This window comes from Ochotona princeps, chromosome 13 (assembly GCF_030435755.1).
Source record: "Ochotona princeps isolate mOchPri1 chromosome 13, mOchPri1.hap1, whole genome shotgun sequence".
Taxonomy (NCBI): domain Eukaryota; kingdom Metazoa; phylum Chordata; class Mammalia; order Lagomorpha; family Ochotonidae; genus Ochotona; species Ochotona princeps.
Genome location: NC_080844.1, coordinates 53,244,672 through 53,258,695, shown reverse-complemented (window position 1 = coordinate 53,258,695; position 14,024 = coordinate 53,244,672). Strand labels below are relative to the sequence as shown.

Genomic DNA, 14,024 nt, shown 5'->3' with positions numbered 1-14,024 from the left:
GGCACTGTGGTGCATCAGGTAAGGCTGCTTCTATCTGTGATGCTGGAACATTATGAGTGCCGGTTTGAGTCTTGCCTGCTTCACTTCTGACCCAGCTCCCTGCTAACATGCCTGAGAAAAACCTAAAATTGCCCATATATTTGGGCTCTGCACTCATGTTGGGAGACCCAAAAGAAGCTTCTGGCTCCTGGCAGCAGCAGCTATACTCACTGTGCCACACAGCCAGCCCCCAAAATTAAATCTTAAAAAAGGAAAAGGATAATAATACAGCAGGAATGCGGGCAAGAATTACAAACAATCAAATAAAAAAGATGATGCTAATTTCACTCAGATATAACAACATAAATACACAGAAATGCTTTCTAGTGTTTAGAGCAAAATAAATCCGTACAAACCAGTAGGGCCAAAAAATACGGTCTCCATTTGAGGGAAAATTACCTTTGAAAGGAAGTGTTGCAAAGGGTAAAACTTTTTTTTAAAAAAATAATGCTATAAAACCTGTTGTCAACACTTAGAGTTTTCTTCTGCTCATGCAGAGTAACAAAACATAAAACAATCAAATTCCAGTGTAAAAAATCTTATCTAAATATTTACGCAACAACCCAACATGTATCTATAAAGAACATTAGGTTTAAGATACAAATAGATAAAACACTGTAGAACACTGCCATTGAAACTATTTAAAAATAACAACTGATGGTAATATTTCATATGGCACTCATATATAAATACATGATGTACAATGCCTCTTTATATGGCATATTCTGATATTTTCTACTTAAATCTATTTCACGAAAAAAAAAAACCCTGATTGTGATGGGTGTTTGATGCAGTGGCTTAGGTCACTACCTGGGTCGTCTACATGCCATACTGAAGTACCTGGTTGAGTCTTGGCTACTCTGCTTTCAATCCATTGTTCTGTACACACCTCATGGGAGGAAGCAGATAACAGCTGAAATGCTTGGGTGCCTGCTACCCATGCGGGAGACACAAATGGCTTTTCAGGCCCTTCGCTTTGGTGGATCCAACCCTAGTTGTCATGCGTATTTGGGAGTGAATCAAATCCAGCAGATGGAAGAACGCTTTCAAATAAAATGAAAATCAATACAACCTGAAAGTATTGGTCAAATTAATTAATCATCCATGTTTGAAGGATTCAAGGTTATAGTCAAATGGAAGACCAAAAGCAAACAGATATATTTTTGAGTGTGTATGAGGGAGAGGGAGAGAGATGAGCACATGAACTATCCACTGCAGGTTATTGTATGTCTGTTACATTTTCAAGACAAAAAAAATTAAGCCCTGCAAATTACTAAGGGTAAAAGGTATAAGTAAATTAAGACCAAAATGACTCTGTGGAGCGAAAAAAAAAAGTTTTATATATAAGTGTACATAGAGCTTAGAAACATCACTGTCAATACTGAAGATAAAAGCATTTTCAGGTTCTCTGAGTACATTATGAAGCACTGTTTAGGACTCTACAAATTTCTACATCTGTTTCTGCAATCGGACTGTCAAAATGAACTATCTGTAACATACACAACACCTTAAATAGAGACACTTAACAAGATCGTCAATGATTATATATGTATTTTACAGATCACATTATTTCTATTGGAAAGGCAAAATCAGATTTTCAGACAGAATGACAGACAGAAAGATCTTTCACCCACTGGTTCACTCCCCAAGGTCCCAATGGCTGGAGCTTAGCTGATCCAAAGCCAGGACCAGGAGCTTCTTCTGGATCTTCCCTGTGGGTGCAGGAGCCCAAGGCTTTGGGCTGTCTTCTGCTGCTTTCCCAGGCCATGAGGGGGGAGCTGGATGGGAAGTGGAGCAGCTGGGTTAGGAACTGGAGCCCAAACGGGATCCTGGCACTTGGAAGGTGAAGATTCAGCCACTAAGCCATTGTGTCGGGCCCCAGCGATTATATTTTTAGTTAGTCTAGGTCAATCAACCTCTGTTTTCACCCTTCATGGACAAAAGTCCCATTTCTTCTATCTGGTCAAATAAACTGTGCCAGATTGAGGATCATTGTACAAAACAGCAAGCCAATTCTTACTGAAGGTCATGAAAGATACAGACTGAGAAATTACTCTAGATTAGAGAAGACCAAGAAGGCATAACAGGGCCTGGTGGCATGGCCTAGTGGCTGAAGTCCTCGCCTTGAACGTGCCGAGATCCCATACGGGCGCCAGTTCTAATCCTGGCAGCTCCACTTCCCATCCAGATCCCTGCTTGTGGCCTGGGAAAGCAGCTGAGGATGGCCCAAAGCTTTGGGACCCTGCACCCACATGGGAAACTCCAAGGGTGTTCCTGGTTCCCAGCTTAGGACTGGCGTAGCACTGGCCGTTGTGGTCACTTGGGGGGAGTGAATCATTGGACGGAAGATCTTCCTCTCTATTTCTCCTCCTCTCTGTATATCTCACTTCATAATAAAAATAAATAAATCTAAAAACAAAAAAAAGAAGGCATAACAAAATGCAATAAGTAATCTTGGAGTGGATTCTGCACCAGGCAAAGGACCTTAATGAGACAACTGGGGAAATCGAATAAAAATTTGATAACAATATTTGTATTAATGGTGATTTCCTGACACATATAATTGTCAGATTATATATGATGTCATGTAAAAGACTATTTTTGGTGAAGGATAGAATTCTGTAACTCACTTGGAGTCTGAAATAATTATAAAAGTAAACAAAAAATTCCCGTAACAAAATGTTACCTATGTAGACATTAATATATATATATGTAAACATCTGCAGACATATGTGAATATTAATTCAATATGTAACAAATCTAATCCCAACACAGTCAAGGGAAAATACCATAATGACCAAGGCACTCTGTGAAATCTTAGTTTGTTCATTGTTACAATTTTACATAAGTGTAAAAAACCCACACAATATCTGAGCCATTAAAACTAAAAATGAGGTACTCATATCAAAGTTATGTGCTCCAATCCTTTCAGATTTACTAGTACAAGATCTACAGAAATCCAAAGTAAGATAAGTTCATTAATTCATATTTCAACAGCATCTGTTGTGGTTTTTTTTTTTTTTTTGCTTTGTAATGCTGCTTATTATGAAATTAACCCAAAGTGTTTGCCAGGGTTGCGATTCAGATCTAGAAATACACCCTGGGTTAAGTGCAAATATATCTAAAAGTGGTAGTACAAAGAAATACTATACCATAAAATTCTATACATTCAAATACCCTGAAACTAACCTTCAGAAGGAAAAATGTACATTGGAACCTCAGGAACATGGTATTAATTATTATACAGGGCCTGTTTTACAAACTCTAAGTCCTTACAGACTACAAGTAATGCACAATAAGAAGTGATTACCTTCACTGAATAGCAAACAAGCTAGTTCCACATGCCGATAATTGTATCCTTGGTGCTGTGTGGCAAAATGTGATCTCAGTCTAGGAACTAATGAACACAGACAGCCCTACTAGCTTCCAGAGTTCAGCAACACCTGCTGGAACCATCTTGCCTGCTCTGTCATCTGCTTTGCCTGTCTTGATTCTGTGGATGCTGTTAGTGGCCTCTGGATCAATTGGATTCCTGATTTAGGGCTCTCTGGTAAACTATTCAAAAATGGCCACAAGAATTCCTCCCATGCTCCTTTGCAATATAACTTTGTTACTTATGAAGTACAGAGTACTTCCCCCTGCCACACACACACTTTTTAAAAGATATATATATTTTTTATTGGAAAGTCAGATACACCGAGAGAAGGAAAGACAAAGATTTTCCATCTGCTGACTCACTCCCCAAATGGCCACAACAGCCAGAACTGAGCTGCTCAGAAGCCAGGAGCCAGGAGCTTCTTCTGGGTCTTTTATGTGGGGGCAGGGTCCCAAGGTTTTGGGCTGTTCTGGACTGCTTTCTCAGGTCACAAGAAGAGAGCTGGATGGGAAGGGAAGTGGAGCAGCAGGGGCATGAACCCATACCCAAATGGGATCCCGGAGCATGCAAGGTGAGGATTTAGCCACTAGGTTACCATGCCAGGCCCAGACTACTTTCCCTTAAATTTAGGTCAGTTCTGTGAATTGTTCTAACAAAATGCTTTCAGATGTGAGATTATACAACTTTCAAGGTTAGGCCTTTGAGCATCCTGGCACTGCTACCACCATGATGACCCACCATAACAAATCATGAGAAGGAAGCAGCCCAGCCGTCCTAAGCCCAGGTCCTAGCAGACTCTACCAGCTAAGTATAGCAAAATAAGATGGAGTACAAGAGGAAGTACTCAGCCAACATTAAGAAATAACACACTGGGCCTGGCGGCGTGGCCTAGCGGCTAAAGTCCTCACCCTGAACGCACCCCGGGATCCCATATGGGCGCCAGTTCTAATCCCAGCAGCTCCACTTCCCATCCAGCTCCCTGCTTGTGGCCTGGGAAAGCAGTTGAGGACGGCCCAAAGCTTTGGGACCCTGCACCCGTGAGGGACACCCGGAAGAGGTTCCTGGTTCCCGGCTTCGGATCGGCGCGCATTGGCCCGTTGTGGCTCACTTGGGGAGTGAATCATCGGACGGAAGATCTTCCTCTCTGTCTCTCCTCCTCTCTGTATATCCGGCTTTCCAATAATAATAATAAAAAAAAAAAATCTTAAAAAAAAAAAAAAGAAATAACACACTGATTTAGATAACATTTGGGGGTTTTGCCTTGTTTCGTTTTTGTTTTGGTTTAAATACAGCCAAAACCAGTGCCCAGAAGTGGGTTGCTAACTGAGGTTTTAAAGTTTATTTTGATATAACTGCATCTAAAAAATAACAGACATTTCTTACACCTTTTTGTTAGTCTCTCCCTTACAACAGCAACACTCTATATGACAGTATCACAAGGGTTGGCACTGTGATACAATAGATAAAGTTAATAGGTGTGACACTGGCATCCCAGGTGCGCGCTGGTTTGCGTCTTGGCTGCTCCACTTCTCATCCAGGTCTGTTTTGATGGTCTGGGAAAAAGCTTGTGGTTTGTTTTCTCTTTCTCTCTCTCTTTCCCTTCCTCCCTTCCTCCCCCTGTGTGTGTGCTTCCCTCTCTCCATGTAACTCTTTCAAAAAAACAAATCTTGGGCCCAGTGTGGTAGCCCATCCTCTCCTTCTCTCCTTGCATGTGCTGGGATCCACATAGGCACCGGTTCTAATCCTGACAGCCCTACTTCACATCCAGCTCCCTGCTTGTGGCCTGGGAAGGCAGTGGAGGATGACCCAAAGCCTTGCGACCTGCACCTGTCCTGGGAGACCCGGAGGAGGCTCCTAGTCCCTGGCTTGAGATCAGCTCATCTCTAGCCATTGTGGTCACTTGGGGAGTGAGCCAACAAAATGGAAGATCTTTCTCTCTGTCTCTTCTTCACTCTGTAATATCTGACTTTCCAATAAAAAAAATAACTAATTTTAAAAAATCTTAAAACTGTATCACAGGAGGAGGTGTCTTGGGGAATGGGAGGGAAAATTCCAGAGAGTAGGGAATTGTATCATAAAATAATTTTAAAAAGCAAAACAAAACAAAACCAAACCCGCCTCATAGGCAGAACACTGGCTCTGACAGTGAAGGAGATCCTTTGAAGCACAAGTACTCCTCATGTTGCCCTTTCGCAGCAATGCCTGCTTCTACTCCTTCTTCATTCAGCCAAAAACATTTATCGGCCACTTTTTTCTATAATATTGCCTTTTGAAGAATATTATACAAGTGTAAACATGCAACTTAAAATTTTGTTGTGTTTTACTCAGCAAAGTTCACTGGAAATTATGGAGGCTGTGGTATCAGCAATTCTTTTTTTTTTTTTTCTTGAAGATTATTTATTTACAAAACAGTGTTGGGATGGAGGAAAGGGTGGGGGGAAGGAAGAGAGCTTCCAGAGACAGAAGAGAGAGCAAGAGAGCAAGAGAGCAAGAGGGAGAGGGAGCAACCTTTCGTAGATTCACTCCTCAAATGGCCATTGGCCAGGGCTGTGCCAGGCTGAATTCAGGAGCCAGGAGATCCATATGGACTTCCCATACTGGTGCAGAGGCTCATGGCCTTGGGCCATCATCTGCTGTTTTCCCAGGCACATTAACAGTGAGCTGGGGAGAAAGTGGAGCAACAGGGATTCAAACTGGTGCTCCATGGAATGCTAGCACCGCAGGCAGCATTTCAACCCACTGTACCACAGGCCCCAGCTCATTTATTTTTACTGCTGAATGTTCTTCCATAGTATGGCTATGTCACTACTTATTGAATCATTCACCCACTGAAGGACACTTGAGCTATTTCCAGTCTTTGCCTATTATTATAACAGCAAAAGAAGTTAAAACAATCCACAACATCAACTGATGAATGTATAAACATAATGACATGAATATATATGTAATGAGATATATGGCAATAAAAAGAAAGGATACAGGGATACATGCAATGATAAGGATGTATCCTGCAATATTATGGTGAAAAAAGTGAGTAATCAAGGACCTTACATGAGGTAAATCCACTTTTAAGAAACCTAAGAGATAAAAAAGCCAGACAACAGATCAGCAGCTGCCTAGGACTGCAGGAAAATTGGGACTGGCTGCTAACGAGGCTTCTTTCTGGAATGATGACAATGTTTGACAATGATTGTGGTGATTATCATACAACTTTGAGTATATTAAAAATCCACTGAATTGTATAGTTCTTGTGGCAAACTGTAAGGTATGTAAATTACATCTCCATAAAGCTATTAAAAATACAGCTTGAGAAGCTACTGATCGCCATGGAAACCTGGGGATGGGGACCATCTTTGTAGTTTCTACAATGAAAGAGTAACCCACAAATGGAAGCTGAATTATTTTACTGTTCCCTAACTTCTTCCAAATCAAATCTGGTTTGTATTATTTCTAGGCCGAGAATGGCAAAAACAATCTTCTGAAAGGTTATTACTTACAAAAAGTCTTTCCAAGCTTACAATTCTTGGCTGCTTTAACAGCTATTTCTAGAATAAGCAAAAAGATGGTTGTACTTTCAAGTACACGCCTATTGTTCCAAACTTAAAACAATCATCAAAGATATGCCTAAACTTCAAAGCAGCGTATTTGGTTAAAAACAACAAATGCTAGTTTACTGAGTTAGGACTTTTCTTGATGAAAGTAACTATAAAACTAAAGAAATACTTAAAGTTCTAGCAAACAAGTTAGACACTGTATAAATTATGACAACCAGTCAAATTTTATTCAACTTCTAAAGGATACATGGTAATTTTGATAGCTAAAATTCTAGATACAACTGATACAGAAATAAACAGCTTTGGAAAACTGAATTAGTACAGTCAAGAGAAATGATGAAACACACACACACACACACACACAAAACCAAACCAAACCAAACCAAAACAAAAAACCCAAAAATCTTGGCACTGAGTAATACAGATGGCATTTCTAATTGGAACAAGATTTAATTATTTCACAAAATACTAGAACCTTAAAGCTTATAATAGGCATTCCTAATATGATAGGTCTCTTGCAATATTTCAGAGTAGATTCAAGAATCCCATTTTATAGATAAGATAAAGCTACACCCAGAGGTACTGAGTTGCTTTTCTAAAGCTATAATTCTTAAGTACCATACGCTGCTATGAATAAAATCATAATAATGACATTTATGAGCATTACCATATCATTCTCAGAATGCCCTGAAGTTAAAATATATTCCTTTAATGAAATATAAAAAAAATAAATACCTATCACCACATTTGTGTGTGCTTTATAAATATCACTAAGAAGAATTGCTAGAAGGAGACCTGAAATGCTAGTTCTCTTACGTGGACGATTATAACGGTCATTCTCTCATGTACAAAACAGAAATATGAGCAGGAAGCTGCATAATGGTGGTTGGTTTGACTTAAATACTAAAGGAACATATTTTCTTAAGTAACAAGCTTTCAGATTAAGAAGTCATTCTCACCAACACATTACCAATGTTAGGAGTTTGCATTTAATCCAAATTTTTAGACTTTGAAACAAAAATTAACTGGAAAACTAGTATGGCAACTAGTCCAAATCTCTTGCTTTCTAGATTACATAACTATTAAAATAAGTCTCAGTTTACAGGCATGCCCAAGATCACACACAGTATCGGCAGCCATTCAAGCTCTTCTAACGTAGGACCTCTTTCCGCTACATCACATTGTTTCCTAATTCTTTGTGCCAGCTGGGTGTTCATACTCGTTTGCTTTTCCATTAGTACCAAGCAAAATACCTAAATGAGGTGCAAAATATAAGGAATATTAGGAGATGGGCAGACTAAGAAACTTAAGGCTGGCAAATAAGATGCCATGGAATATTCCATATAATTGTGAATTCCAAACAAAATGAATTATATAAAAAGACCCTTAAACTAGCTCACATCCACCTTAAAAGATGATCATAGGGGCACTGATAGTATTTTAGAAGTTTAACTGTTAACCTGAGAGATGACTGCTGCCCTAGAAGCTATTAACAAGTTGACATTAATTATGTCTGGATAACAATAAAGCATATTCAAGTTTCACTTTCATCTCTAGAACTAATTCAGCATCATTCTGAAAGGTGTTTGCCTTTTAATTATTTACCAAACCTCAGGAAAAGATTATGCTGGTACCTAAAGAGTTACAGCAAATACAACATACCAACTAAGGGAGTGATGACAGAAATTGGTGTAAGATGGGTAACAAATATAACTGTGCATATACACATTTCTAAACATATCAGTAATTTGATATATTTTTAGCAATCACAATAGTATAATCACTATGCTCTACACAGACTCCCTAATTTACTATTTGTGTTTAAGAAGTTACCAGTATACAAGTCAATGAAAAAAAAATTGAGATTTCATAATTTTCCTCAGAATACCAATGTTCTTCACCAAATGAAGAAGTATTCATCATTGTGGAGCTCAATGGAAATGGAAGAGTTAGCTAAAAAAGATGGTATGGGTCAAAGGATCGTCATTTGCTAAAGGTATATCCAGGTATTACACCTTTTATTTAGTGTTATTATTTTTTAATAATCTTACTTAGTTGATTAGGGTAAAAAGGGTCAAGGGCTACAGGGTGAAAGTGGGTAATACCATTGTTTCCACAAATAATATTATCATTTTTTTCCTGTATCTGGGGTCAGGGGAGAAACAAAGGGAAAAGCCCCACTCAGCCTCCCACCCATCCCAGATCCCCAACGAGAGGCGCACTCCAAGGGTCCTGCTCAAGCAGTTTTGAGAGGTATTGCACCTTTGATTAGTCTTTCTTTGGGGGGGGGGGAGGGATGGTCTAGAAAATACAGGGTTCACAGAAAACCAACTCCAGACATAAATTTACATATATAAAAAAAACATATTTTTTTGTAAAGGTGCTATAATCACTCCCCAAAGAAACTACAAACTGGATTTTGGGAAACTGGATTTGCAAATAGATCAGTTTGAAACAAGACCCCTACCTGACAACCTATACAAAAATAAACTCAAACTGTATCAAAGATTTAAATGTAAACCCTACAGCTGTGACTACTAAAGGAAAACACAGTAGGAACTCTCCAAGATATTGGCAGAGGCAAAGATTTTAAAGATCTCAAAAGCACAGGCAAAAAAAACCAAAAACCAAAAAACAAAAAAAGAGACTTCTGCATAAAAAAAAATCAATGAATAAAAACACCAGAATGGGACAAAATACTTGCAAATTATGCATCTGATAAAGATTAATATCCGGAACATAGAACTCAAAACATTCAACAAAACAAGTAATCCAGTTAAAAAAAAGTAAGGGATCTGAACAGACATTTTTCCTTTTTTAATTTTTAAGATTTTTTTTTATTGGAAAGGCAGATGTTCAGGGAAAAGAGACAGAGAGAAATATCTGCTGTCCACTGGTTCACTCCCCAAGTGGCCGCAATGGCTGGAGCTGAGCCGATCCAAAGTCAACAGACGAAATTCTTCCAGGTCTCCCACAAGGGGGCAGGGTCCCAAGGCTTTGGGCCGTCCTCAACTGCTTTCCCAGGCCACAGGCAGGGAGCTGGATGGGAAGTGGAGCTGCCGGGATATGAACTGACACCTATATGAGATCTCAGTAGTTTCAAGATGAGGTTTTAACCACTGAGCTATCATGCTGGGCCCTGAGCAGACATTTTTCAAAAGATGAAATACAAATGGCCAATAAACATGAAAAAGTTAGCCATTAGGAAAAGGCAATAAAAACTACAATGAGGCATCATCTCATTTGATTCACAATGGCCATTATCAAAACAGTCATAAATAAATAAATAAATAAATAATGCATGCGAGGTTATGGAGAAGACAGAATTCCAATACAATGTTGATGAGAATACAAATTAGTATGATCATTACAAAAAACAATATGGAGATTTCTCAAAAACTAAAAATGGATTTACCATATCACCCAGCTCCCTCACTTCTGGAAATATACCCACAGGAAATGAAGTCAGCTTATGAAATAGACACCTGAAATCTTAGGCTTATTGCAGCACTGTTCACAATGAAAAAGATTCAGAAGTATTTTTTAAAGGGTTTATTTATTTTTATTTGAAAAGCAGATTTTACACAGAGAGTAGTATAGAGAGAGCTTCTATCTCCTGGTTCACTCCCCAGATGGCTACAAAGACCACAACTGAATCAATTCGAGGCCACGATCAGACCCCTTGTTTGGGTCTCCCTTGTGGTTAAGGGGCCCAAGTTCTTGAGCAATCATCGGCTGTCATCCCTAGGCTGTAAGAAGGGAGCTGGATCAGAAGTGGAGAGCAGAACATGAATCAGTGTCCCTGTGGGTAGCCAGTCACAGGCAGAGGATCAGCTTGCCAGGCCACTGTGCTGGCCCCAAAGATACAGAATTAATCTGTATTTAATGGAAAAATGGATAAATAAAATGTGATATTATACACACATACACACACACACAATGGAATTACTCAGTCATAAAAGAATGAAATCCTGACATCCACAACCAAATGAACGGAATTGGAGATTATTACGTGAAATAAGACACAAATACAGGTTTTCTCTCAATTCTGGAATATACAGCTAAAAATGTGTGAGTGTCGGGGCTGGCACTGTGACATAATGGGTGTAGTCATTTGTGTTGGCAACCCTAACAGGAACTGGTTCGAGTTCTAGTTGTGCCAATTCTAATCCAGCTCCCTGTTAGTAAGCGTGGGAAGGCAGTGGAAGCCTCCCAGGTGCTTGGGCCCGGTATGCACATGGGACACCTGTGGGGAGCTCCTAGCTTTTGTTTTCAGCCAGCCTAGCAGGGGCCATTGTGGCCATTTGGGGAATGAACCAAAACCAGAGACACAAGAGCGATCTCTCTCCTGCCTTGCAAGCAAATAAATAAACTGCTTATAAAAAAAAACAAAGAAACCTGTGTTGGGCCCGGTGGCGGGGCCTAATGGCTAAAGTCCTCACCTTGCAGGTGCCAGGATCCCATATGGGTGCCCGTTCTAATTCCGACAGCTCCACTTCCCATCCAGCTCCCTTCTTGTGGCCTGGGAAAGCAGTGGAGGACAGACCAAGGCCTTGGACTCTGCACCCGTGTGGGAGACCTGGAGGAGGTTCCTGGTTCCCGGCTTCGGATCGGCGCAGCACTGGCCGTTGCGCTCACTTGGGGGGTGATTCACCGGACAGAAGCTCTTCCTCTCTGTCTCTCCTCCTCTGTGTATCTGACTTTGCAATTAAAATGAATAAATCTTTATTAAAAAAATAAAAATGTCAACTGGGTGCTTGTTAGGTTGAAAAACATTCATTCAACAGGGTGATCCAAAGAAGACATTCACAGTTGAACAATGCAGAGGATTAACCTAACATTTTTTTGTTCACTAACATACCACACTTCAAGTAGGATATTTTATTGACTTGTATTTTCTGAGTTCCTCAAACTTCTATATTTGAAGAGCAAAAAACATTCACTGGTGACTGAAAAAAAAACCATTATAATTAATTTTCCAATAATAATGGCCATACAAGATATTAAGCCATGTATCCAAAGTTAAGAGGAAGTACATTTTTCTGAAGTCAAAATTCAATTATTCTCTAGTGTTGGCTCAAATTGTTCCTAACAAAGCAGAGTGAAACACTCAAGCACAGATAGGCAATCTCTCAACTATCTTGCTGAATCCAAAATCCATATGGCCTTCGTGCTTTTATTTTTCTTCCTTCAAAATATGATGAACATCTGCATGTATTCCCCTAGTTACCATTTGTTTTTTAACACTGAGTTTTTGGAGACTGTTGAGAAATAAAACAAAAGGAGGTTCCGCAGCACCCATCAAGGGAAAGCTGACAGAGACCAGAGGATTGATTATCTGAATGTGCCTGCCAGCCATTTCATTTCTGTTATTCAGTCCCCTTGGTATCAGTGAAAGCTTAAAGACCCAGATCCAGGAAACGATCTAGCACTTGACAAGTCATGATAAACGAGAGGTTTTTAAAAGGAGGATCACTGGAGATTATTAAGAAAGATTTACTGCTTTCAATTTTTAGAGATATCTTCTGTCTCTGGCCCTTGCTATTGTGGCAGTCCTTCTGGGCAAGAGCTCTTATTCTTTAAACATCAACTCTCACATATTTCATGAACAAAAATCAATTTAATTATTTGTGCAGCAATGAGTTTGAAAAACTTCCAGTCTTTACTTCTGTCATTCTCTTGAAAGTCATGTTTGAGGTCAAATTTTCTTTGACCTATCACTGTATGCATATTCTATAAAGTCAATACAATTTTTTGTTAAAGTATCAGAACACAAGTACTGCAAAATAGTTAATTCCCATAAATTCCAAACTTACACCTGTTTTTCCAGCCAAAATTAAATTTTTAATCGAACAAATCCTACTTCCTCAATGTGAAGAAATGGAAACAGTCTTACAAAACTCTATAAAAAATGAATTTGCGGGCCCGGCGGCGTGGCCTAGCGGCTAAAAGTCCTCGCCTTGAAAGCCCGGGGATCCCATATGGGCGCCGGTTCTAATCCCGGCAGCTCCACTTCCCATCCAGCTCCCTGCTTGTGGCCTGGGAAAGCAGTCAAGGATGGCCCAAAGATTTGGGACACTGCACCCGCGTGGGAGACCCGCAAGAGGTTCCTGGTTCCCGGCATCGGATCGGCGCAGCACCGGCCCGTTGTGGCTCACTTGGGGAGTGAATCATTGGACGGAAGATCTTCCTCTCTGTCTCTCCTCCTCTCTGTATATCTGACTTTGTAATAAAATAAATAAATCTTTAAAAAAAAATGAATTTGCAAAAAAAAAAATCTTCATCCAAAAGGGCAGTCTTGTAAATGAATTTTTTTGCCATAGACTATATTGCTATGATCCATTCCTAATGTAATTGCTGTGGTAGGTGAGGGAGGGCTGGAAGGGAACAAAAAAACCGAGAAAGCTTCTTATTTCAAAAATTAGAGAACAGTATAAAAATACTATTGGACATAGGTATGAGTAAATTCTAAGACTTCATTTTCATTCTGATATACATTCAGATATTTTAGTTACACATGTTTGGTTTTTATGGCTTTAACTTAAAAACACAACTATAGGCAATACCTAGCACACTGCTACTGCAAATCTGATGTGACTGGAGGCCCTGCTTCTCAGGCTTTGCCTGACAAGAAGGATTTTGAAATTATCACTATTTCATCTGGATTCTTTATGAAAAGCCTAATATTGAGCCTTGAAAATGCAACTTATTAAGTACAGGATACAGTACTTGAGAGTTACTGTCAAAGACATTTTGGTATAACCTGCCATTTGGGGAAAGCTAATCATGGCTTTAAGCAGGAGTGTTTACCTTCTAAACACCAGCTTTTCCAAATGAGTCATCCCTTATATCTCAAGTGCAGTATTATTATTATTTCCCAATTTATAATAACATGAATTTTTAAATTTTATGATGGCACAAGCATGTTATATATTTACTTAGTGGAAACGGTCCTTTTAATTCTGAATTTGCATGTTTTCCTACTACAGTGATGTGCAGTACAGTGTTCTTTGGTGATGCTGGGCAGTAGCAGCTCCGTTACGTGCAGTGGCTAT

The 14,024-nt window shown here is 39.5% G+C and overlaps 1 protein-coding gene across 7 annotated transcripts in view; it reads right to left on the bottom strand.

Annotated features, from left to right (window-relative positions):
• ADD3 (adducin 3) overlaps positions 1-14,024 on the bottom strand; it is a 143,454-nt gene that overhangs the window by 44,206 nt on the left and 85,224 nt on the right. For 2 of the 7 annotated variants that reach the window (XM_058671249.1, XM_058671248.1), the window contains exon 2: positions 880-1,082. The exons of the other annotated variants lie outside the window; for them this stretch is intronic. The gene's annotated coding sequence lies outside the window, so the exon portion shown is untranslated. The remainder of the gene's footprint in view (positions 1-879; positions 1,083-14,024) is intronic. 7 annotated transcript variants of the gene reach the window in all.